This window comes from Bos indicus x Bos taurus, chromosome 24, assembly GCF_003369695.1.
Source record: "Bos indicus x Bos taurus breed Angus x Brahman F1 hybrid chromosome 24, Bos_hybrid_MaternalHap_v2.0, whole genome shotgun sequence".
Classification (NCBI taxonomy): Eukaryota; Metazoa; Chordata; class Mammalia; order Artiodactyla; family Bovidae; genus Bos; species Bos indicus x Bos taurus.
In genome coordinates, this window is record NC_040099.1 from 22735027 (window position 1) to 22760877 (window position 25851).

Sequence of the window (25851 nt, forward strand, 5' to 3'; positions counted from 1 at the left end):
AACACAAATTTTGATAGGATGGGGGGAAAGAGAAAAGGGAATTTCTATATGGCTGATACAATCATTTTATCCCCAATGATATCCCCAATATCACAACCTAAGAGGCACTCAATATTCAGGAAGTGAAGACATGGAAGGGAGGCAGGAGGAAGGAAATGAGTTAACCCATTCTTGACCCTCTTCTCATGTGCAAATACCCTTGGAGGGATAATCTATATATATTTTCTCCAGCTCTTCTGTTTGAATATATTTAACAGATCTTATTGTCCTGGCTGTAATGACCAGGAAAGCAGTGAACAGATGTATCCTCCATTTAGTCTGCTTGTTTACCAAGGGCATAAATTGTTGTAACTCAACAACAGCTTATATTTGAAGTATTTCTCTAGAATAAAAATATTTTCTTCAAGCACTATTTAATTAATTATCCAATGGAGGATATGTTTTTGAAGTCCTTTCTGTTCCCATTCAGCTAAGGAAACTGAGTTTCAAAGGGTTAAGTCCTTAGAAGACTGGCAGCCAAGCAAATATTCATTCTTTTTAAAATTCATTCAGTTCTCAAAGCCATTTAAATTGCTCCTGCAGAATCCAAACAAAAATGTCTCACCAAATTTAAGAAACACAGAAAAGCTAAAGTGTTGGCTTATTTTTAGAACTGTCAACAGACTTTCATCTGTTACCATAAAGTGCCTCAATCAAGATGTTTTAATATAACGTCCAGAACAGAGTCAGATATTTACATATTGAACAGATATTTTGTTTCTTGTATGGTGTAGGCTTTTACCAGCTACATTTTTCAGATGTCTCTTTCTTTCTCACTATAATGCTTTCTGTTTTTTTTTTCCCTCCTGAGAAAAGGACTGAATTTTCAGAAAATATGTGCCGTAAATGAGTCATTAAATTTTAACACATAAACTTGAGTCTTTGAAGATATTCCTGCAGAGAGGTGTACTAAAAGCTTGTTTTAGTCATTCTTACTGGTGGATGGTTTCCCTCTGGTCCCAGTTACACACGTTGGAGAGCTACTAACCGACTAAGTAGACTTAGCAGAGGTTAATTGCTGATACTTAATCAGTGTGGAAGACAGCAGATATGGGGGCCACTACACTTGGCAGGAATCACCGTCTCCTGCTGGGTGCATTTAGATCAATGAGATTGTGAGTCTGTTATCAAGAGCCAGATTTGGGGACAATAAAAACCTATCATTTTGCTCATCTCCTCAAATCTTCTACATCATTTCGCCAACAAAAGGATCTTCATTTATGGATTATAGAGTATATTATAAAGTTATTATATAGTAGTATTATATAAAGTGGTGAAGAGCTCAGCTCCTTGGGTTAGACTGTGAGGATTTTAATCCTGGCTCTAACCCTTAGACACTGCATGATTTTGGGCAAATAATACAATCTCTGCTGCCTCCATTTCCTCACCTGTAAAAGGTGGGTAATAGTAACACTCAATTTTTTGGCTTATTTCAAGATTAAATGAGTTGATACATGCGTAAAGTGCTTAGAAAAGCATCTAGTACATTATAGATCAATAAACAATTATTTGGGGGTTTAAATTCTGTTGTTCATCCTTGATCTCACTTTCTGTAAGTGACAGAGAATACTGGAGTGGGTAGCCTATCCCGTCTCCAGTGGATCTTCCTGACCCAGGAATTGAACCAGGGTCTCCTGCATTGCAGGAGGATTCTTTACCACCTGAGCTACCAGCCTAGCAGAGCAAGAGATAAGTGACTAGGCAATTTTAACACACTATGCTATACACTCTTTTTTTTGGTATGCATAATCTTCTATGACATTAGGGGAGGGGCATTAACATGGACCAGGGAGGGGGACGTAAAAAGAAAGGTTGCCTTTATTCTTTATTTTTATCTTTTTTTTTTTTTTTTTTCTGATCACACCACATGGAGCTTGTGGGATCCTACTTCCCCAACCAGGAATTGAATCCAAGCTGCCAGCAGTGACGGTGCTGAGTCCGAACCACTGGACTTCCAGGGAATTCTCAAGGCTTCATTTCAAGGTGTTAATTGCAAAAAAAAAAAAAAAGAGAGAGAGAGAGAATAAAATATTATAACCTTCAATTGCCTCCTATTGCACATGGTGGATTCCAAATTCCATAGTTGCAATCTGGCCTCCAAACCCTCCATAAAGCAGTCAGAATTGAGCCCTCTAGCAGCTTCCCAAGCTCTAGAACCCAGTCAATTTGTCTCCTTATGTTTCCTCAAAAAGCCCCCTCCCAGCACCTTTTTTTTTTTTTTTCTTTGCTTATTTAGTTGTCTCAGCCTGCAATTGCCTTCTGTCCCGTTACCATTTTTCAAGAAACAGCTTAAATGATCCCCCTCATCAGGAAAACCTGCTAATATGCCCTAGTGAGAATTAATCTTTTTCTTCCCTCACATCACTCCTTGCTTCCACTGATCAGTTACTAGTGGATCCTGTTTGAGAGTAATGTCTGCCTGAGTCTTTTTCTTCCACTGGCCTGTGCCCTAATAAAAGGCAGGTGCCATGTCTCATTCATCTTTGGGTTCCCCAGAGGGGCTCTTACATTAACTGACACCTAGGAGTTGCTCAGTAAGTGCTTGTTGAATTAAACGGTTGAGAAGGCATTTTTATTCTTTGTGATCTTCAGGCACTTTCCTAAAAGAGCCTCTACTCAAATGATTGAACCCTTTGGCTGAAGACATTCATGTTTTTTTCCAACTCTGAGGGAAAGGATTTTTAACAGAAAGGGGGAAAAGCCTTCCATGTGACTATTCAAAACTCATAAAAACAAAGTGTTATCTTACTTTGAAACTGACAAGTTAGAAATGGCTCTGAATTCTTACCCGATTGGACAGAGGACAATGAAGGAATTTTAGATGAATTAAAAAATCTGAACCGAAACTGAGGTATTTAAATGGCTCTGTACTTTCTGACTATGAAGTCTTAATTAGTAAGCATTTTGTGTTTACATTTGCAGAGTTGAATAATTTACTTATTGGGTTAACCATAAGGTTTGTTTGGGTTTTTTCGTATATCTTAAGAACTTTTGGGCCAACCCAACAGAGTATAGCCCAATGAATAAAGTGATAGCAAAAAAAAAAAAAAAAAGAGCAGAGAGTTATAATCTAGATAATGGCTGTGCAGATAAAAGGCAGAAGAGAGTAAAATGCTTTTGTATCATTTACTTATAGCATAGTTTCACATTTTCAAAGGAAAAAATAGCTTATTTAATCATGTCTTCACAACACTAATGCAGTGGGAAGTCCCAGCAGTCATGAGTATTTCTGAGAGAGATGAGGAAACAAAGGCCAGTTTAAAGTCACAGAGACAGCCTGGGAGAGCTGGACTGGAATCTTTATCTCCTGACCATCAGTCCTCTGATGGTTTCACTAGTGTAAGCTCATGATGCCTCCAAAGCATCATAAATTACACTCAGAGTGGAAACATACAACTTCTACGCAGAGGCAGAGACTTGTAACCAAACCGCGTTTCTCATGTGTCCTTCAGTGTTAATACTGTGGTTCCATTCAGACTCAGGATTTGACCTAAGTGACTGTGTAATCGCCTCTACCTTGTATCAGTGGCTTTCCAGGAGCTTCCATAATGAGAAAGCATTAGAAAAACAAATTGCACAAGTTCTAGCTGCTGTATGATTGCACAGAAATGTTCAACCAGACATCTGAAATATGCTGTAGACTGTGATCTGAGAGAGGGACACAGCAGAGGTCAGGCCGACGGAGGGAGACCAGGGGCTGCTGACATTCTAGAAGGAGCCATTCTCTGCTGATTCCTTGGTAACGGGGGCAAAGAACTTTTATTCTATACTTTGTCAGCTGGACTTCTAAAAGCAGAATGGTTAAGAATGACAGTGCTGGATAAGATAGCTTGGATTTGAATTTTGGTTCTACTATTTAACGTGACTTCCAAAATCTTCCATGTCAAAAAACCTGGGATAAAGATCGTTATCTTTATAGCATTACTACACAGGTTAAATGACTTAATATACGTAGAGGAGCTTAGCAAAGATTTGGTACTTAGTAAATCCCCAGTAATTTAGCTATTATTAGTAGTAGTGGTATATATTAATAGAATTATTCAGGTTGCTTTTCCATGTATGATAATATAATAAAAAAGCAGAGATGAGCGGTTGGGTGGATGTGAAGATAGGGCAAATGAAGAAAAAGAAGGGTATTGGTGGGAAGAGACTGAACATGATGTTGGAGACAGATTTCAAGTTATGAATATGACACAACTTAATCAGGATTTCATTTCTCTTGAAAGAGAAAGACGCCTAGATTGATGAAGCATGAACACAAGAGGAACAAGAGTAAATGGTCCATTAAAAAGACTTACTGTTTTTATTAAAACGTCATCATTTTTTAAATTCCAAAACTAGGATATATTAGCTTAGATGATGCTCACATCCTTGTTCTGGGAATCAGGCTTTGATTGGCCACTGTGGGAGTTTGCTCTGCCCTGGAAGACAGTGGGCTGGCCAACCAAGTCACTCTCCAACTTCCATGAGCAAGAGTCCCAAACACCATGATCAACAAGTATTTTCTCAAGGATAAGGTGGCTTAGAGGGATTTATACATCTCTTGCCTTCATTTATAACCTCAGAGTGTGAAAGGAACATGCCATCTTATCTGTCTTTTCAGAGAATCCAGGAAAGCCCTCATAGTTACATTTAATGAAAATATTTTGTATGCTGAATCTAGAAAAATTGTATAGATTATCTGATTTGCAAACAGAAATAGAGACACAGACATATAGAACAAACATATGGACTCCAACTGGGGAAGAAGGAGGTGAGATGAATTGGGAGATTGAGACTGACATACACATACTATTGATACTAGGTATAAAGAGGTAACTAATGAGAACCTATCAAACAGCTCAGGGAACTCTATTCAAGTGCTCTGTGGTGACCTAAATGGGAAAGAAATCTAAAACAAAAGAGGAGATGTATGTATAGCTGATGCACTTTACTATACGGTAGAAACCAACGATAAACATTTTGTGACTCAGCACCTGTTAATAGCTACCAAACTTTGGTCGACAGAGACTACTGAAGGTGGTACTTTCTGATCACATTCTCACATTCCATTTTCCTGAATACTCCTGGCTATACTCTGGACTAAACTAGACTTTTAGAGCAAAATGAATTGATATTGTATCCTACTGGTGACTTATAAAGTTGTTTTCATTAAAGTGCAATTTGGCAGATAACATCAGCATATATTAAGAGACAGTCCAAGAAAAAAACAAAAAGGCCTATAAAACATGTAACTGTATGAAAACAGTTGAAGATTTTGTTCCCTATGAGACACAATGACCACTTTGTGATGGTCCATGGGGGAAATATCTCTATCACTTCCTAGTCAGCAGCAGTCAGCCCTCTGCTAAGCAACTGGTTTGTTTCTCTCTCATGGACACTGTACATCGTATAATTCATTATGTATACTCCTTTGCACTGGATGCTAGAATTTGAGCCAAATTTTTGTTTAATCTCTAAAAATATATATATATATATAACTTTTAGATACATTTTTGTGTTTTCCTGGCTTTATTTCACTTTTCTACCATTATATTCTCTTTGCCCTGTAATTCTCATTATTAAAAATTTATTTTACCTAGCCATATTGTATGCTGACTTCAGTCATATGCTATAATGTAATGAATAATGAATGAACAAGTGAATCAGTACTTCTGATGATGAAGTTATTCCATTCTATTTAGTAGGATGAAGGACAGAGGCCTTCACCTATAGAGACATCTATATATGTATACAGAGTTCAAAAATTCAGATACCAAGGATTCTAGATGCAGGCAATCACCAGATCGAGTTTAGTTGTTCAAACGTGTTGGATGCAATATCTCTCAAAGTCTTTTCCTTATGGTGTCATGATGGTTGCTGCTGCTCCACTTATTCTGCTGTTGATCCAAGCAGGAGGAAAGGAATTGGAGCCGAGGCACTGCCAGTGCACAACCACCTACCTCTCAGTGGTTAGAACTGTGTCACATTGTCACCCATACTTACAAGGGAGACTAGAAAAGACAATCCATAAACTTTACAGCCTATAGTATAGGGACAGGTAAGTGAGTAGGGTTGGGATTGGGTACTGGGTAGAAGTAAAACTTAGTCACACAGTCATGTCTGATTCTTTGCGATCCCATGGACTGTACCCTGCCTGGCTCCTTCATCTATGGAATTCTCCAAGCAAGAGTACTGGAGTGGGTTGCTATTTCCTTCTCCAGGGGCTCTTCCTGACCCAGGGATCAAACCCAGGTCTCCTGCATTGCATGCAGATTCTTTACCAACTGAGCCACGAGGGAAGCCAGAGTCATAGGTACTGGGTGTGACAAAATAAATTCTGCCACAGCCATCAACCATGGAAATGCAGCAATTTGTTAAAATGACCCAAAGCTTTCAACCATCAGTTCAAGTTTGAGCCATATTCTCTGTTTTCTAACTTCTCAAGGAAAATAAAGACTCAAGTTCAAAACAGAAGTATTTACCCAATTGGTAATTCGTGTAAGGGCTACAACAAATCCTGATGGTGGAAAGACATTTTTTGCAGACAATTTACTAGGCCTTGCACCTATGAAGATTGATCTCATTATGCAGCATGGCATGAATGTACTAATTCTGGATGATGTTTTTCTTTTAGAAAGATTACCTAAAACTCTTCAGTTACCCAGAGTATAAATCATCACTTACTTAGCTTTATTTAAATCAGAAGAAAATAAATTAGTGTATTTGGAGCTTCTCAAGGTAAACTAACAAGGCACTATCTCTATGATTTATATTTACTAAGACTTCTGTGTTCTGCTTTCTATCCATTCCCTGTTGTACGAGCTGCTATGACTAACCCATAACTGTTCCTCTAGCACTACCAGCTGGATTGACAATTCTAGAATTTTTGATGGAACAAACTCCAGGTTATGAAGTTAATGCTCTTCTTTGGTTTTGAGAAACTTTCATAGTCAATTCTAATAAATTTGCCATAAGTTCCCTCAGTTCAGTCAATTGTCTAATTTCGAGGTCTTATCTAATGTATAATAGCTGTGGAGGAAATCCAAGTTTCAAGGGCATGCTTTCACAGCAACCATATACTAGAAACAAATGGGTTTCTTAGACAGAAGCATGGAGACTCTAATTCATTACATGAGGAAATAGACATGGAATTAAATAATAAATTAATCACAGTAGCAAGTATATTAATATTTTTGTGTGCTCCAAAAAGAGAAAACACTCATCTTGCAAATCCTCTGATTAAAGGCTGGGTATAAAAGCATTTTCAGTGGACAACAGGGGTCTAAGTCATTTTACATAAAGAAGGAATTCACAAAGAATTTCCCCCAAAGAGGTGACTTTGTCGAACTCGATAAGAGGCTCAAGCAGCTTGGGATTTTGTTTGACTGCAGGATCTGCATTTACTTATCCTGGTTTAGTGGTTTAAGTAACAGTTTAATAACTGAAAATTGGGTGCTCCAAACTCTGTCTTACCAATGACTTTTCTCTGAGCTTGGATGATGCAATTGATGCTACAGAAATACTTTTCCAGGCTTTTATTTTTGTTATTTACAGTGAAAATAACTTCTAAAAATGATAGGTCAAATATGCAAGTCAAAAACCAGAGAAATTAAGCTAGTAACAATGTGTCTTCACTCCAAATATAGATTTGTTTGCCATTTATATGATTTCACCTTTTTTGTAGGAAGCTCAGGGCCTTGAACAAAAACAAAATGAAACATTGTCTTGTTTCACTGAGGTTTCTGTCTATATCAATAATGTCTACTATTAAAATGCCATTCTTTATAATTGTTGGCAGCATCTGGTGAACCACTAAAAATACAGTTTTGTACAGGACTAAGGGAAGATAGAAAAAAAATCTATTTCTTGATGAGTAGACAATTCCCCTTGGTTTGTGGGAAGGGTTACTTGAAATAAAAGGATTTGCCTAAATGACCTTTCGAGTTCCTGTCTAATCAGTCTGACTGCTGCTCTGCTTTAGGAGAAAGAACTTAACTACTAGATCCTGGTATGGCAACATGCACACACATATGCACAAACACACCACATGCCCATGTATCCATATATACCATGTGTACTTATATGGGAGAGACACAGAAAGAACAGGTGTAGAGACAGAAGAGAGGAAATGTTATGACCAAATGCTTAAAAAGTGATAAGCCTGAGAAAAATAGCAGGAAGAGCAAGGCTTCCATTAAATCCTGCCCTAGATTTGAATGTCTGGAGCCAAAAGATCATCCCAGTGTCCCTTGCCAACGAGAGCCACATTCATGTGCAAGATGATGTTCCAACTTTATATCAAAAAGTAGACTGAGGAACAGAAACAGCCTCCATAGAAATGGCATCTCTTCTCTTGCTCATTAAGAAAAACATCAAAATGTTAAGAATGAGAAAGAGTACAAATTGGGTATCCTCAAATAAATAGAAGTGTGAACTTCTTATGCTGGAGTCAGCTATTGTTTGCATGGGACTGAATCAACTCTATGACGTCCACTCAACAGAATTATAATTTTACATACTCTCATTATTAGAATTAATATATTTCTTTGATGATTTAAATCTAGAGATGTAGCAGTTTTCTTTTATTGGTTAATTCTAATAATAATTGCAAATATTTTAGAAAAAGTGCCAGGAACTTTTCTCAGCATTTTGCATTCAGCATACATATACTCACCACGGTCCTATGATGTAGGCACTGTTATGATTCTCATTTTCAGAGGTGAACATTTCTAAGCAAAATTTCCCAAGAGCACACAACCCATTAAGGGTTACATGCTGGGCTGTGAGTTCAGTCCACGTGGGTCCCTGCCCATAGCTGGAACACTGCACTACCACCTAAGAGTTTTTTATCTTCAATCTACTTTCAATCAATCAATCTTACCTCAAAGAGTGGAAGGAGAGCATTCTCAAGAAGACAAAAGTTATTAAATCACAATCGTTTCTCTTTAAGTACTCTGTTACTTCTGTGTGAAACAAAATTTTATGAAGATTTGCTAATCTCTCAAGACTCTAACAATAAAAGCCCAAGTGAATAATGGGTATTCGGCTTTTAACCAGAACATGTGGGGTCATGTTCTCTTAGCACATGTCATCAACCTTTCTACTAGCAAACATTCTGCTACAGAGCATGGCTCAGTGTTCCAAAGGAATGCTCAGCTCAAGGAAGTACAAACCATCATAATCCTACAATGCCTAGTAATCTACAATAAAGAGCAACTGGGCTAGACCTCGGGGGAACACAGCTTAGCTTCAGCTTTGTGATGTGGAGATGGTATTAACCTCTTCTCAGGGAGGATGAATGCATGAATGAGAAAACAGATGCATAGATAATTTAAAATTCTTGGTAGCACCTTGGCTAGTCAATCTTTTGCTTTTTCTGTTTTCATTATGTCCAAATATAATTCCACGGGAATTCTTAGAAATCTCATTCTCTTTAGTTTCCACTAAAACCTTTTGGCTCTTTCTGAATCAATCAAACTATATTGAGGAATTATTTATCTCTAGTTCTTCCACTGTATGTCTGAGGAGTGGTTTTCTTTGAATAGTGGAAAGGCCCACTACAGAACAATATGACTACTGAAGAGAGTCTCTTTCAACAAAAGATCTGAAGGATGAGGAACCTCTGGTCTCACAATGCTTTTATAAAACTTATGTACCAACAGTCTAAAATCCCTCAAATGGGGATAGATCACATTTAGAAAAGTGTAAGTTAGGCACTGATAAACTCTAGGAATCAGACAGAAAATGCTGCAAGAGCAGCAGAGGTGATAAAGGAGGATCTGTGATGGAGAAAAGACAGAAAGGGAGAGGAAAGGGAGAGGCTGGTGGAGGAATGACAATCCCTGCCCTAGAGGTTCACTGCTGTTTTTTTTTTTTTTCTGGAAAGGGAGAAGCAAATGCTATTGATCTGTCTACACTACCAGACACCTTGATGTCTTAAGGAGTAGAGTACTTATTCAGTCTCACTTTGCTCATTATTCTTTGGGGATTCATGCAGACTTTGAGGACTGAGCAACAGAGAACTCCACTTCTGAGAGTGATTATTTCCCCATGTACTATAAAGCTGACATCAAATCCGATTCCTTTCAAAAATGTGTCACCTTGGGTATGTGTTGAATTTAATTGTTTCCTTTTCTCTGGCCTCAAGACAGAATTAAGGAACTAGTGGGTTTTAGAAATGTAGCTGTCATCCAATCTATGATAGAATTCATCTCTTATATCTAGCTCCAGGATGCCCCAAACTCACTTGCTATTGAGTGCAAGGCTCTCTGCACAAGTGATGAAATTTAGTCCTCTATAGACACATATGGCTGGGCTGTCACAGCTTCTTGGAATATTTTTCACTTAGATTCTGAGCAATGTATAAACCTTTAAAAAAAATCATCTTGCGCCTCTTCAAAGTCTTAAAAAGTATAATTTTTCTGCAAACCATTGACAACAGAAAAGGCACACTATCTTTGCATAACAGAGCATCAGCCACCATAAAAAAAAATATATATATATAATTCTGCCCTGTCCAAATTCAGAAATGGATATAAATTACTTGGAAAATTTTTCATAATTTAACTTACTGCTATCTCTTCAAACAGGCTATTTATAACAGGAGTCAGATGATATCCTACCAAGTTTCATGAGGAGAGCGGTTTTCTGGGTTTCTTTAAGTGAACTTAATTTCAAGAGATTTTTGATTGGTTCTGAAGACTTTAAAATTGCATTATTAAGTTCAGTTCCAAAAGCAAAAATCTATAATTTTTAATGGTAAATGTAAACAGGGATTAAGGTGTGCTGTTTGCTAGCATGTCAAAATAAGAACTCAGTATTTTCAGTTGGGAAAGAAAAATCACAAAGTTAGGCATAGTGGTACAAAATGAAATGTAATATTTTTTTCACGAGGGTGTTTTCATACAATGCATCCACAGAGCACAGCAATTTACTACAGAGTTTTATTTATCGCTGTTATTTTGGCAGTCACCCACTGAGTTTGTAAAACAACAAAAGTACTAAAAGTTCCCTTAAGCAGGGATATTGTTTTAAAATCTCTAAATGGAATTGATAGAGAATGCAGTGAAGAAGGATCAGAACAACCATCAGCAGGATCATTCAAATATTTCGCACATTTGGTAATTACTCAAAGCCCTGGAAGACTTGACTGTTGTCAAAAACAAACACAGCAGCCCCAGAATATTGACTTTGCAGACAGTGGCCAAGATGCTTGAGACGTAAGAGTTCCCCTTATGTCTCCATTTGTTCCCCGTATGTCATGTTTCATTAACAAAATAAAAGAAAGCAAGTGGGAAGTTGATTAATACATTTCTACATATTAAAAAGATTAATTAAGCCACAATCATCTCAACAGACTGAAAATTCAACATTATTTCATAATTAATAAAATCTGATAGTAAAAGACAAAAGAAAAGAATACATTTTAACATGATAAAAGTGACTGAAACATGCATAACAAAATTTAACTCCTTAATATATAAAGTTTTTATAAAGCAACAACAAAAAGATACACCCTGTAGAAAAATGCAGAGTAGGAGGCAAATCACAGAGTAAATTAACTATCCTCAAAACACTGAAAAAATGTTCAACCTTATCTTGTTTAAAGAAATGTAAGCATAAGCCACAACATAAAAATGTAAACTGTTATGTCAAGTATTAAAATGCTAATGCTTAGTACTGGTGAGGTTGAAAGAAAAGGGCTGTCTCACCTGGCTGTAAAACTATATATTGAGAAAACAATTCAGGAAGGTAATCTGTCAATGTAGTATAAAGTATATATACCCTTTGATCTAGAGACTCCATTTCTAGGAGTTAGATATAAATAAATCAGTTGAGATAGATGCTCACAGAATTTAACAACAGGATTATAAAGATACTCTATCTGATAATGAAAAACAGAGATAAACCAAATGTCAAGTAAATTGTAAGTTCATATAATAGAATATTATTTAATCATCAAAAGGGATGTCACACAGTTATACTTGTAGATAATGAAGACATTTATAATACATTCAGTGATAAAAACAAAGTTTAACACGCTACAACAGTATGATCTTGTTTTCATTCAAAATGATTATTGTTCTATCTATCTGCATCTCTCTCATTTACCGATTTAGTTACCTACATACCTACCTGAAAAAAGTGCTGGAACAATATTTATCATGAGTTAGCTACCACTGATTGGTGTTTTTTCATTGCCTATTATTTATATATAATTGCTTATTATTTTTTCTTTTCAAAATAATAAACTATTCAGTTCAGTTCAGTCACTCAGTCGTGTCTGACTCTTTGTGACTCCATGAATTGCAGCACGCCAGGCCTCCCTGTCCATCACCATCTCCTGGAGTTCACTCAAACCCATGTCCATTGAGTCGGTGATGCCATCCAGCCATCTTATCCTCTGTTGTCCCCTTCTCCTCCTGCCCCCAATCCCTCCTAGCATCAGAGTCTTTTCCAATGAGTCAACTCTTCGCATGAGGTGGCCAAAGTACTGGAGTTTCAGCTTTAGCATCAGTTCTTCCAATGAACACCCAGGGCTGACCTCCTTAAGAATGGACTGGTTGGATCTCCTTGCAGTCCAGAGGACTCTCAAGAGCCTTCTCCAAAACCACAGCTCAAAAGCATCAATTTTTCGGCACTCAGATTTTTCTTTATAGTCCAACTCTCACATCCATACATGACCGCTGGAAAAACCATAGCCTTGACTAGACGGACCTTTGTTGGCAAAGTAATGTCTCTGCTTTTGAATATGCTATCTAGGTTGGTCATAACTTTCCTTCCAAGGAGTAAGAGTCTTTTAATTTCGTGTCTGCAATCACCATCTGCAATGATTTTGGAGCCCCCCAAAATAAAGTCTGACACTGCTTCCACTGTTTCCCCATCTACTTACTTTTGCAATAATAAAGCAAATACTATTTAAAAAATAAAAGTATGTGTACATTTCTTTAAAAAAATTAAAACAAGAAAGTGAGACTGTAAAGACTATGAAAATTTAGAAGCCATCACTACATAATTTCTCATTTTACAACAACCTCTAAACTGAAGTTCCAATGATAAAAGGCAAATGATCTTGAAGTCTGAGCTTGAGTCATTCTACCTGCACAGAAGTGTCCTCAACTGCACAGTGAGACCAACAGGCCTGTTTCACTTGCCTCACAAGGTAATAGCGAGGCTCAAGTGAGATAATATATGTGAAAATTGTGTGGGGAATATAAGCTGTGTATGCTGCTGCTAAGTCGCTTCAGACGTGTCCAACTCTGTGCGATCCCATAGACGGCAGCCCACCAGGCTCCCCGGTCCCTGGGATTCTCCAGGCAAGAACACTGGAGTGGGTTGCCATTTCCTTCTCCAATGCGTGAAAGTGAAAAGTGAAAGTGAAGTCGCTCAGTCGTGTCCGACTCTTAGCGGCCCCATGGACTGCAGCCCACCAGGCTCCTCGGTCAATGGGATTTTCCAGGCAAGAGTACTGGAGTGGGGTGCCATTGCCTTCTCCGTATTATATATAAAATATAAAACACCTTATTTTATATAAAATATAAAAGTGAATATTATTATAATATGCCCATGAAGTATATGTAGGGACTCTGAGAAGTTTATTTTTTTCACTGCTATTCAGATGGATATAATACTTATAAACCATCTAAGAGGTCTGTGTATTTCTCAGTAATCACAGTTATTCTTTTCTCTTTCAAGTTTTCCATTTGGGCAAATAGGACAGTGCACAAGTAATATTAAAACAGACTTTCAAAGTGCCAGTATTTTTGCTTATACTGTCATCTTAGTCTTATCAACATACAGTCATCTTTGTAAGTCAGCAGGAAAAGAAATTGAGCTCTTTTTATATTAAAATGGGAAACTAAAATGAGGAAAAATAGTTTTGGAGAGTAACTGTCATAATATTTTCAAGTAACGAATATGTTGGTAAAATTAGCTTCATTGCATGCAGTGATTCTTCCAAATATTTCTTTTTTTTTCCTCTCACCCTCTCCTCCCTTCCCCTTTCAGATATTTCTTAAAAATAATCTATTTACTTATCTGGCTTCATCAGATCTTAGTTGTGGCCAGCGGGCTCAGTGCTTAGTGCTTGCATTAAGGGGGCTTAGTTGCCCCGTGGTATGTGGGATCTTAGTTCCCCGACTGAGGATTAAACCCACATTCCTTGCATTGGAAAGTGGATTCTTAACCACTGGACCACCAGGGAAGTCCCTTTCATAGATTTCTGGACTTTTTTGAAAAGATTAGGCTACCTAGTGAGTTGCATGCATGCTAAGTCACTTCAGTCTGTTCTGGACTGTAGCCTGCCAGGTTCCTCTGTCCACGGGATTCTCCAGGCAAGAATACTGGTGTGGGTTGCTATGCCCTCTCCACGAGATCTTCCCGACCCAGGGATTGAACCCAAGTTTCTTATATCTCCTGCATTGACAGGTGGGTTCATGACCACTAGTGACACCTGGCGGAGAAGGCAGTGGCACCCCACTCCAGCACTCTTGCCTGGAAAATCCCATGGATGGAAGAGCCTGGTGGGCCGCAGTCCATGGGGTCGCTAAGAGTCAGACAAGACTCAGTGACTTCCCTTTCACTTTTCACTTTCATTCATTGGAGAATGAAATGGCAACCCACTCCAGTGTTCTTGCCTGGAGAATCCTAGGGACGGGGGAGCCTGGTGGGCTGCCATCTTTGGGGTCGCACAGAGTCGGACATGACTGAAGCGACTTAGCATCAGCAGCAGCAGCAGTGACACCTGGGAAGCCCACCTAGTTATTTAGCAAATGACAAACTGCTGGAGCAAGACAGGGCATCCCCTCCAGTGATGAGGGCTTTGGGATTGAAGACGGTCTATAACAAGCAACTCTAAGTTTCACTACATGAGATGAAAATTTTGATTTCTTTGCTTCCTTCCTGACTCCTACTCTGTAAACTTAGCCTTTCTGAGCAAGAATTTATCTCCTGTAAATTAAAGACAAATGAGAAATATGCTTGCGGCCAGAGCGGACATGCGTGTTCTGCTGCTGCCTGGGCTTGGGCCCATCTGCTCTGATGGCAGGATGCCCGCTGGCAAGCTGGCCCCTTCTCCTTCAGCAGAGCTGCCAGCCTTCCAAGGGTCTGTGTGTGGGTGCACTGTGGTGAGAGCTGGCTTTCCACAAAGAGCCCTTCCACCCAACCTACATATGGGTCTGTTTGCACTTGAGCACACTTGCTGGCTCTCATGTGTCATAAAACAAATGCTCTGAGCATGAATAAAAAGAGGACAGAGCTGCACTAGTATTTCAGCATCAGTGAACATGGACCACACGCAAAACTTCCTGTAAAGCACGGCTCATAGTGGACGAGGAAGCCGTGCACGAGAGAGGAAGGAAAATCGCCCATCTGTCTGCTTCAAGTGTGAGAAGTAAGAAGGAATATTCGCCTAAGGTCCCAGAGTCAGCATTTTTATCATTCCGGTAAAGTTTCCCCCTCTCTGGTGGTTCTATACAGGTCTGGCAGAGACAGTAAGTGTAGCTGGAGTCTTTCCCTGTCTGTGGGACATGCCTGACTGGATGTTGTCTGACCCCTCATTCAATTTAAATCTGACAGCCCTGGAGCAAAGGCCAGGAGCAAAGTCTGACACCTTCAGAATAGGCAGATAATAGTAAAGTATTCTCAAGACTAGCTGTCCTAGGAATGGCTGTGTTCTTTATAAATATTAAAGAGCAATAACAAAAGGCAAACAAGACCATGAATAAAATGACTGACAGAGATCAAGACTTCTGTCATCTCAATTTTACAAGCATTCCATGTACATCTGAGGGGCAAGTATCAAAAGCATGCTGTGGATAACCCAGAAGGAAAACAACTGCTATACTGACTCATTCATTCATTTATTCAACACATACGTAATGGGCCCTGACTAGGTGCCAAGCGCTAGGCAGACAGACACAGATACAGACAGAACCCCTCCCCCACAGAGTGTGCATTCTAGTTGGGGAGAGAGACAATAAACAACCAAATAAATATATGTTGAAACTTCACTGGTGGTCCAAATGCAGAGAGTGTGGGTTCAATCCCTGGTCACAGAACGAAGATCCTATACATGCCTTGTAGTTCATTCCAAGAAAAAAAAAATAGGAAAAAAAATTATTATTAAAGAAATGTATGCTACAGTGGTAGGTAGTCATAAAGGTTATAAAGATAAGTAAAGGAAAAGGGATACAATGTGGCAGGTGGACTATTATAGATAGAATGGGCAGAGAAGGTCTTACTGAGAATGATATTTGAACAGAGACCTATGTGAAGTAGAAGAGTGAGCTGTGGGAAGCTCTAGGGGAACAGAAGCCTAGCTATGGGAAACGAGTTGTGGGAAACAGCAGGTGCAAAGGCCCTGAGGTCAGCAAAAGCTTGGCTTATTTAGAGAACAGGAGTGAAGAAAATCCTTTGGCCACCTGATGCGACGAGCCAACTCATTAGAAAACATTCTGATGTTGGGAAAGATTGAAGGTAGGAGGAGAAGGGGTGACAGAGGATAAGATAGTTGGATGACATCATTGACTCAATGGACATAAGCTTGAGCAAACTCTGGGAGATGGTGAAGGACAGGAAAGCCTGGTGTGCTGCAGTCCATGGGGTCTCAAAGGGTAGGACATGACTGAGCCACTGAACAAAAGTGACGCATAGGGAAGAGGGCAAGGACTACGACATGAGAAGAGAGAGACTCGATCACGTAGTACTTGTGGTAATACTTGCTAAGGACAATAAACTTCTAACTTAAATGTGATAGGAAGTGACTGAAAGTTTCAGGATGATGGATGAACATCTCTGATTTGCCCTTTCATTGAATTATTCTTGCTCTATCTCTGAAAAACTAGCCATGAAATGAAAAGTAGAACAGGAAGTCCAGTTAGCCAGCTACCAAAATAATAGAGAAAAAAAAACCATAGTGACTTGGATTGAATGGCTCTTGGTAGAACAGCTGAGAAGTGGTTAGACTGGTATGTATTTTGATGGCACGGCTGGCAGAATTCACTGCTGGATTGGTTATGGGATGTCAGGGGAAATACCTAGATCTGGGCATGAGCACTCGGCAGGCTGCTGGGGAGAAAGTGAGGGAAGCTGGGAGAGGAGCATACAGCAGAGAAAAGAGTAATCAACTGTTCTCTTTGAAATATTAAGCTGTTGCAAATAAAGGTGTATGGTTCAGATTTCTGCCATCAGAAAAAATACAAGCAAAACACCAAGAATTCACAGGTCACATAGTGAGGACTCAATAAGCAAAGGTTTTATTTTGTTGTGATTATTGTTGTTACTGCCAAGCTGATGCCATCTTTTCCCTCTAAGATGTTACCCATGGAAAAAGTTTGATGAACAGGCACAGGCTGACTCAGATGGGACAGACTATGACCTAGTTCTGAACTAGAGAGAAGATCTGGGCAAAGTTATTACGTGTTCAAAAACAAGAGTTACCTAGAAAGGAAACACTAGGAGAATAGCACTGGCAATCCCGGGGCAATGGTCCTCAAATTCTTGCCCCACCTGGGAATTTCAAAAGATGAGGAAGGTCCTCAAGTCCTAGCTTCACCTGGGGAGCTTTAAAAGATGAGTTCTAAAGATCCACTTCAGATCTATTGCCTCAGAATCTTCAAGGACTGAGTTTCAGAATACATTATTTAAAAGCGTTCCCTGGGTAACTCCATGTTTGGAACTGCTGCCCAAGGACACGATCTTCCAAGCTCTCTCAAACATAAAATGTTTGCCAACACTGGCTGTTAAGAGAGAGGGACAGAAAGAACATCATGGTCATCTTTTATCTAAACTGGGCACATAAAGCCCATTTCTTAAATACATCAAAGCATACCTATGAAAAAGAAGTTTGCTCGTCACAACGGTGACTTGGAGACCACAAGAAATAGGAATGCTCCTGCACCTCAAAGAACACTTAAAACACACCAGTTTCTTTTGGAACTGTAATTGTAGCCAATGTTATTTGAGTCATACTCATACTATGGCATTTCAGAATATTTTATAATAGGGAGTTCATAACATGGGAGATAGATCAAGATCTGTCTCCAGCAAACCATATCACTTGAGGAAACTGTTTTTACCTCTTTCAACCAGTTTTCTCATCTTTGAGGATTTATTGATATTAGTGATTTCTGATGGAGAAGGCAATGGCACCCCATTCCAGTACTCTTGCCTGGAAAATCCCATGGATGGAGGAGCCTGGTGGGCTGCAGTCCATGGGGTCGCTAAGAGTCGGACATGACTGAGCGACTTCCCTTTCACTTTTCACTTTCATGCACTGGAGAAGGAAATGGCAGCCCACTCCAGTGTTCTTGCCTGGAGAATCCCAGGGACGGGGGAGCCTGGTGGGCTGCCGTCTATGGGGTCACACAGAGTCGGACACGACTGAAGTGACTTAGCAGCAGCAGCAGTGATTTCTGAAGAGCCCTAATATCACACATTGTTCCTGTAATTGAGAATTTGGGTAAGGAGGAGACAACTTTGCTTTTACTTGTTTTCCAAGTCTGAATAAGCCTTCATTTGAAAGAAGGGTTCCTCTCCTTAATGTTTTCAAACATTATTCTCAATGATGTCAAAAATACCTTATAGGGAAAAAGGAACTAATATGTGCTAAATTTTTATTATAGATAAAGTACTTTGGGCTTCTGATCATCTCCTTTGGTCCTCACTGCAATCTTGTAAGCCATAGGGTTATAAATACACCCATTTCATTGATGAGAAAATTGAAGCATTAAAAAAAAACTCAAACCTCTTTAACTAACACAATCTGTAATCAGAATCACTCCATTTCCAGCTCTAGCCTAAAATACACCAGAACACCAAGGCTTTACATTAAACATAATGCTTCCTCCTATGACAGAATTACGACTTCTGCTTTTGATTTAAAAGTTCAGTTCAGTTCAGTCGCTCAGTCGTGTCTGACTCTTTGCAACCCCGTGGACTGCAGCACGCCAGGCTTCCCTGTCCATCACCAGCTCCCAGTGTTTACCCAAACCCATGTCCATCGAGTCGGTGATGCCATCCAACCATCTCATCCTCTGTCATCCCCTTCTCTTCTGGCCTTCAATCTTTTCCAGAATCAGGGTCTTTTCAAATGAATCAGTTCTTCACATCAAGTGGCCAAATGAATATTCAGGACTGATTTCCTTTAGAATGTACTGGTGTATCTCCTTGCAGTCCAAGGGACTCTCAAGAGTCTTCTCCGACATCATAGTTCAAAAGCATCAATTCTTTGGCACTCAGCTTTCTTTATAGTCCAATTCTCACATCCATATATGACCACTGGAAAAACCATAGCTTTGACTAACAGATCTTTGTTGGCAAAGTAATGTCTCTGCTTCTTAATAAGCTGTCTAGGTTGGTCATAACATTTCTTCCAAGGAACACTGAAAAGATTTAAAAGAGTACAGCCTGAATGTATAGATAGCATCTTAGCTATAAATGATTTATTGGCAATTTTCAAAAACTCTCATAAAATTCACCCAGAAGTATTTGCCTTATAGGTGAAAACTATGACAGAGTCTGCTCCACCAAAATGTTTAATGGCTACTTCAAACTCAAGAAGTTTCAAACATATTCATTTCCTCCTGTTCAAACCTGGTCATTTTTTTTCTTTCTGGATAAACTACCATCCAGAGTCAATCTTTGATCCCTCTTTCTCCCCAGATCACCTCTGCCTGACTCTGATAAATGTTCCTCATAAATATTTTTCATTGTATTCCTTCCCTTCTGACTTTATGCCCTTGTTTTAATGATCTCTCATTTAAGCCACAGTGATAGCATATACTTACTCTATTGGCATTCCTTTGTGTTTTTCAAGTCCCTTTTCCTCTGTGTATTCCTCTTAACCTAAATTTTAAGTATGTTTATATGAAAGTGGAAGTGTTAGTTGCTCAGTCGTGTCTGACTCTTTGCGACCTCCAGGACTGTAGCCTTCCAGGTTCCTCTGTCCATGGAATTCTCTGGGTAAATTGGAATAGGTTGCCATGCCCTTCTCCAGCGCATCTTCCCTACCCAGGGATCAAATCCAGGTCTCCTGCATTGGCAGGCAGATTCTTTACCATCTGAGCTACCAGAGAAGCCTCTTAACCTAAAAATGTAAGTATCTGTATATGAACCTTTTCAACTGCAAGATCTTTCAGGGATCATATTCTATGAGTTTTCCTATCTTTACTGCCTAACCATGTTGCACTCAAGGTTGTTGTTGTCACTGAGTCGTGTCTGACTCTTTGCAACCCCATGGACTGCAGCACACCAGGCTTCCCTATCTAGCCCCAACTCCCAGAGTTGGGTCAAACTCATGTCCATCGAGTCAGTGATGCCATTCAACCATCTCATCTTCTGTTGCCTCCTTCTCCTCTTGCCCTCAATGTTTCCCAACATCAGGGTTTTTCCAATGAGTAGGCTCTTTCCATCATGTGGCCAAAGTATTGGAGCTTCAGCTTCAGCATCAGTCCTTCCAATGAATATTCAGGACTGACTTCCCTTAGGATTTACTGGGTTGATCTCCTTGCAGTCCAAGGAACTCTCAAGAGTCTTCTCCAGCGCCACATTCGAAAGCATCAGTTCTTCAGCACTCAGTTTTCTTTATGGTCCAACTCTCACATCCATATATGACTACTGGAAAAACCATAGCTTTGACAAGATGGAGCTTTGTTGGCAAACTGATGTCTCTGCTTTATAACATGCTGTTTAGGTTTGTCATAGCTTTTCTTCCAAGGAGCAAGTATCTTTTAATTTTGTGGCTGCACTCACCATCTGCAGTGATTTTGGAGCCCAAGAAAATAAAGTCTGTAACTGTTTCTACTTTTTCCCCATCTATTTGCCAGGAAGTGATGGGACCAGATGTCATGATCTTCATTTTCCTAATGCTGAGTTTTAAGTTAGCTTTTTCACCCTCATCAAGAGACTCTTTAGTTCCTCTTCACTTTCTGCCATTAGAGTGGTATCATCTGTATATCTGAGGTTGTGGATAATTCTCCTAGCAATCTTGATTCCAGCTTGTGAGTCATATAGCCCTTCATTTCACATGATGTACTCTGCATGTAAGTTAAATAAGCAGGGTGACAATATACAACCTTGATGTACTCCTTTCCCAATTTTGAACCAGTCCATTGTTCCATATTCAGTTATAACTATTGTTTCTTGACCTGCATACATGTTTCTGAGGATATAGCACACAAAGTAACTTCTCACAGTAAATGTGTGTTTAATTAAAACAAAAAAGATATGCCAAAATTGAAGGCATTTTTATTTCAGTAATTGAATACTTATAGGCAAAAACATGAGCCTCAATCCAGATCTCTTATGTTACACAAAAAGTAACTCATAACACATAATGTAATTAGATGTACAATGTAAAACTGTGAAACCTTTAGAAAAAAATGGGAAACAATCTTCAGGATCTAAGCCTACATAAATGTTCTTAAGCTTGACACAAAAAGCACAATCCATAAAAAAATGAATAAACTGGACTTCATCAAAATTAAAACTGCTTGCTCTGTGAAAGACCCAGTTAAGAAGATGAAAAAGCAAGCTTAAGATTGAAGGAAAATATTTACAAACTACACATCTAACATATAGAATATATTAAAAACTCTCAAATCTTAATGGTCAGAAAATAATTTTCACAATTAGAAAATGGGCAAAAGACATGAAAAAAAAAAAAAAAAAAACACTTAATCAAAGAGGACTGTTGTCCTTTAGTCACTAAGTCATGCCAGATTCTTTGCAACCCCATGGACTGTAGCTCACCACACTCCTCTGACCATGGGATTTTCCAGGTGAGAATACTGGAGTGGGTTGCCATTTCCTTCTCCAGGGGTTCTTCCTGACCCAGAGATCGAATCCCGTGTCCCTTGCATTGGCAGACGGATTCTTTCCCACTGAGCTCCCAGGGACCAAAAAGGATATGTAGATGGCAAAGAAGCAAATCATTAATCATCAAGGAAATGCAAATTAAAACCACAATGTGGTATCACTACATGCCTCTCAGAATGGCTAAAATAAGACAGTGATGACACCAAATGCCGCTGATGCTACAGAGAAAAGATCCCTCATGAAGTGTTGGAGGGAATGTAAAATGACACATCCACTTTGGAAAACAGTTTGGCAATTTCTCACAAAACTAAACATTCAGAAATTCAGTACTCCTGGGCATTTGTATAAGAGAAATGTAAACTTACATGTACACACAAGCTTATATGTGAGTATTCAAAGCATATTTATTTGTAACAGCCCCAAACTGGAAACACCCCAGATGTCCATAAACAGGTGAATGGCTAAATGCACTGACTGTGGTACCTCTATATTATGAAATATAATAAAGCAATAAAAAAGGAATTATGGTTACATGCAATGAGCTATTTAGACCTTAAGCCAACCAATTATGTTGTTTAAACAAAAACAAACAAAAAACCTCAAAAGGCTACATATAGTATATTTTCATTTATATTACCTGTTTAAAATGACACAATCATGGAGATAAAGAACAGATTAATGGTTACCAATGGTTACAGATGGAGGGGAGCGGGAAGGGGGACAGAAAAGGATGTGGCTATTGAAGGGTGGCACTAGGGATCCCTGTGCTGATGAAACTGTTCTCTTTCAACAACATTGATTATTACACAAATCTACACATGTAATAAAATTGCACAGACCTAAACAGACACCTGGGCTTCTCAGGTGGCACCAGGGGTAAAGAACCTGCCTCGCAATGCAGTAGATGCAAGAGGTGCAGGTTTGATCCCTGGGTCAGGGAAGATCCCCTGGAGTAGGAAATGACAACCCACTCCAGTATTCTTACCTAGAAAATTCCATGGATAGAGGGAGCCTGGCGGGCTACAGTCCATGGGGGCTGCAAAGAGTTGGACACCACTGGGCAACTGAGCAAACAGACACACACACACACACACACACACACACACACACACACATACTCAAAGAAGAATTTTAAGACATCAAGCAAGGGGGAGGGAGCCTCCTGTAATAGTTGAACTGTTAAATGAACACTCAAAGCTTACAAGTGAATATTTCAGGATAATCAACCTGCCACACTGCCACACTCCCATCCCCCACACTCCCCAGTATCCATACAGCATAGGGTGAAGTCCATGGGCTACTAAAACACTTCTTTACCCCATTTCTTCCTCAAGGGTGCCTTAGACATTACGTTCAAATGGTTTACGCCATAATAACATCAGTGTAATTTACGGCAGCGCAATTTTAAGCATGCAACAGAATCACCTGAAGCTCATTTGAAAGCACAAATTTCTGGCCCCAGAGTTTCTGATTGAGTAGGTCTGGAACAGAGGCTGAATTCACACTGCTAACAAATTCCCAGGTGATGCTGATGCTGGTGATCAAACCTGTGCCTCTTTGAGAACCATCAATATGACACGTAAGTTCTGTGGCTAATTACACACATCTATGTCTCCTGGGTCCCTAACCTTTCTCTGATTTGATGTGGAATTAGGACAAAGATAACATGATCACAGATTTCCCTAAAAATGGAGTGTAGCATCTTGCAAGGTCTGTTTAGGTCTTTACTTCAAGGGTAGGAGGTGGGTTGCAGAGAGTAGTTAATGGGGATACCCACTTGTTCACACCGTTGTTGATTTCTAATCCAAGGAAGCCATTGAGACATTGTCAGAGAACTCCTGACAGCATTCCTAATTCTTAGGATTTCTATGAGAATTTTTCCCAATTTTCTCATATCTCATACAACAAAGCAATTTTACATTTCTTTATTTCATGTTGTTTCACCAACTCTCTCTCTTCTGAATTGCATCTCCCAGGTAGAATGTAAGCTCCCTGAAGACAAGGGAGTGATACTTCTCCACCTGATCCAAGTGGTCCAGCCTTCCCACAGACACTGGTGAATGGACACCTTCATCTTCCTCTAGTCCCACTCTGAGTTACAGAAGCAGTGGAAACATCACTTTGCAAGAAACTGATGGCTCTCTAATGAGAACTTAGAGCAAATCACTCAGTTGTCAGTTCAGCATCTGGCAGAGCTCAGGTAACATTTTAGGTATTGCTAGAGAAAATGATGTTAGCAGTAAAATACTATTTTTGCCTTTGAGGTCTGCTATATGTTTTTCTTAGTCTATCACTAGGTGAATACTGACACATGTTTTGACCATATAAATGTTTTAATTTTGCAACTGTCAATTTTACTGTTAGTATATATTTGTGGTTAAACTTTGTGCTTATCTTCTGGGTTTGCATCCATCTTGATCAGTGTTTTCTGGGGTCATGGATACGGTGATTAGTATAATAGAATGAGTTCACAATAATATACTCCCTGGCAGCTTTAAAAGATACGAGGCGAAGACTTCTGAAAAATAAACTGAGCTGCAAAAGCTGTCTGTGTAAATGCATGATAATCTAAAAAAGTGGCTGTTACTTTTATCACCAATCTTAACCAACTTCTAGTTTTTTGTGGATTGTCATATCTGTCAAGTGAACCTCATTCACTATAGTCATCCTGATTATAGCAGTGACCACATCTTATGGGGAAAAAGTATCATTTTCCCATCTTGACTTCCTAGTTTATATCCCATAATGTCATTACTTCTCATCACAGTAGAAAATTTCTACCTTTTTTCCACCAAATGAGCAAAAATGGGTAAACTATAACCTTCAAGGTACAAAACATGTCTATTAAAGCATTGTTCCTAGTTATCTCTAATATTGGAAAGAGTTGTTTAAGCTAAAAGAAGTTAAAAGAGTTGTTTTGTTCTTGAAAGATGTCTCTTCAAGGATATACAATATTTTTCCATTCTGAGAGCCCTAGGGTTTCCTACTCTTAAATTATGTACTTCTCATAAGCACTTTTCAGTGAATGTGGAACTATCATCAGTGTAGAGTTATGATTGCCATCTCTGACTTCAAATGGTCTTAAAGTCACAGCCCCAGACCATGTATTGCAGTTACACCATCTGTCTGTTGGATTCACCAATGGAAGATGTATATGCTCAGGGGTTTAGGGGGTCTGCTGTTAGCAGGCATTTGCTTTTCCTGCCCAAGAGAGTAAGGGTTTCAACAGGTGCTAAGAATGTGACAGGAAAGCCTGACACACTGCAGTCCATGGGATCGCAAAGAGTCGGACATGACTGAACAAAACAGAGACAACAAAAGAATGGGATAAGACAGTCACTTTTCACTTTCCTGCATTGGAGAAGGAAATGGCAACCCACTCCAGTGTTCTTGCCTGGAGAATCCCAGGGACAGAGGAACCTAGTGCGCTGCCGTCTATGAGGTCGAACAGAGTCGGACACGACTGAAGCGACTTATCAGCAGCAGTGGCTAAACTGGGGGAAACAGAAATAGGATTTACAGAAGCAGAAATCAGAAATACGATTTACTGGTGTGTATCTGCCACTTTGAGATGAATCTATACATTTAGAAATAACTCCATTTCTCACCTAGTGAGCTGCTGAAGCCTAAGGTAAAAACGCCAAGTATAACTATTTTCAGAAATGATCGAGGAAGTTGTAATACTAGGGGGTATCTCACATTTCTGTGCTATAACTCAACGCCGTCATTCAAATCCTATAGAAAAATCTGCCAAACACACAGTCTGGACTGGTGATACTTCAGGATACTTCAGGTGATACCACAAGGTATGATGGACAGGCGATACTTCCTGGTAAAGGCTCAAGGAAGGTTGATGGCAGGGGGACCTCGTGGCAAAGCTGGCACGTATTGAGAAAGCAAAACCCTGAGTGGTGATCTGGCTTCAGCAGATGCGGAGACTCAGAAGAGAGACACAGGAAACTATGAGCTCCATGAAATTCTCCCCCAAATAACAGGAAACATGCTTGCATCGGA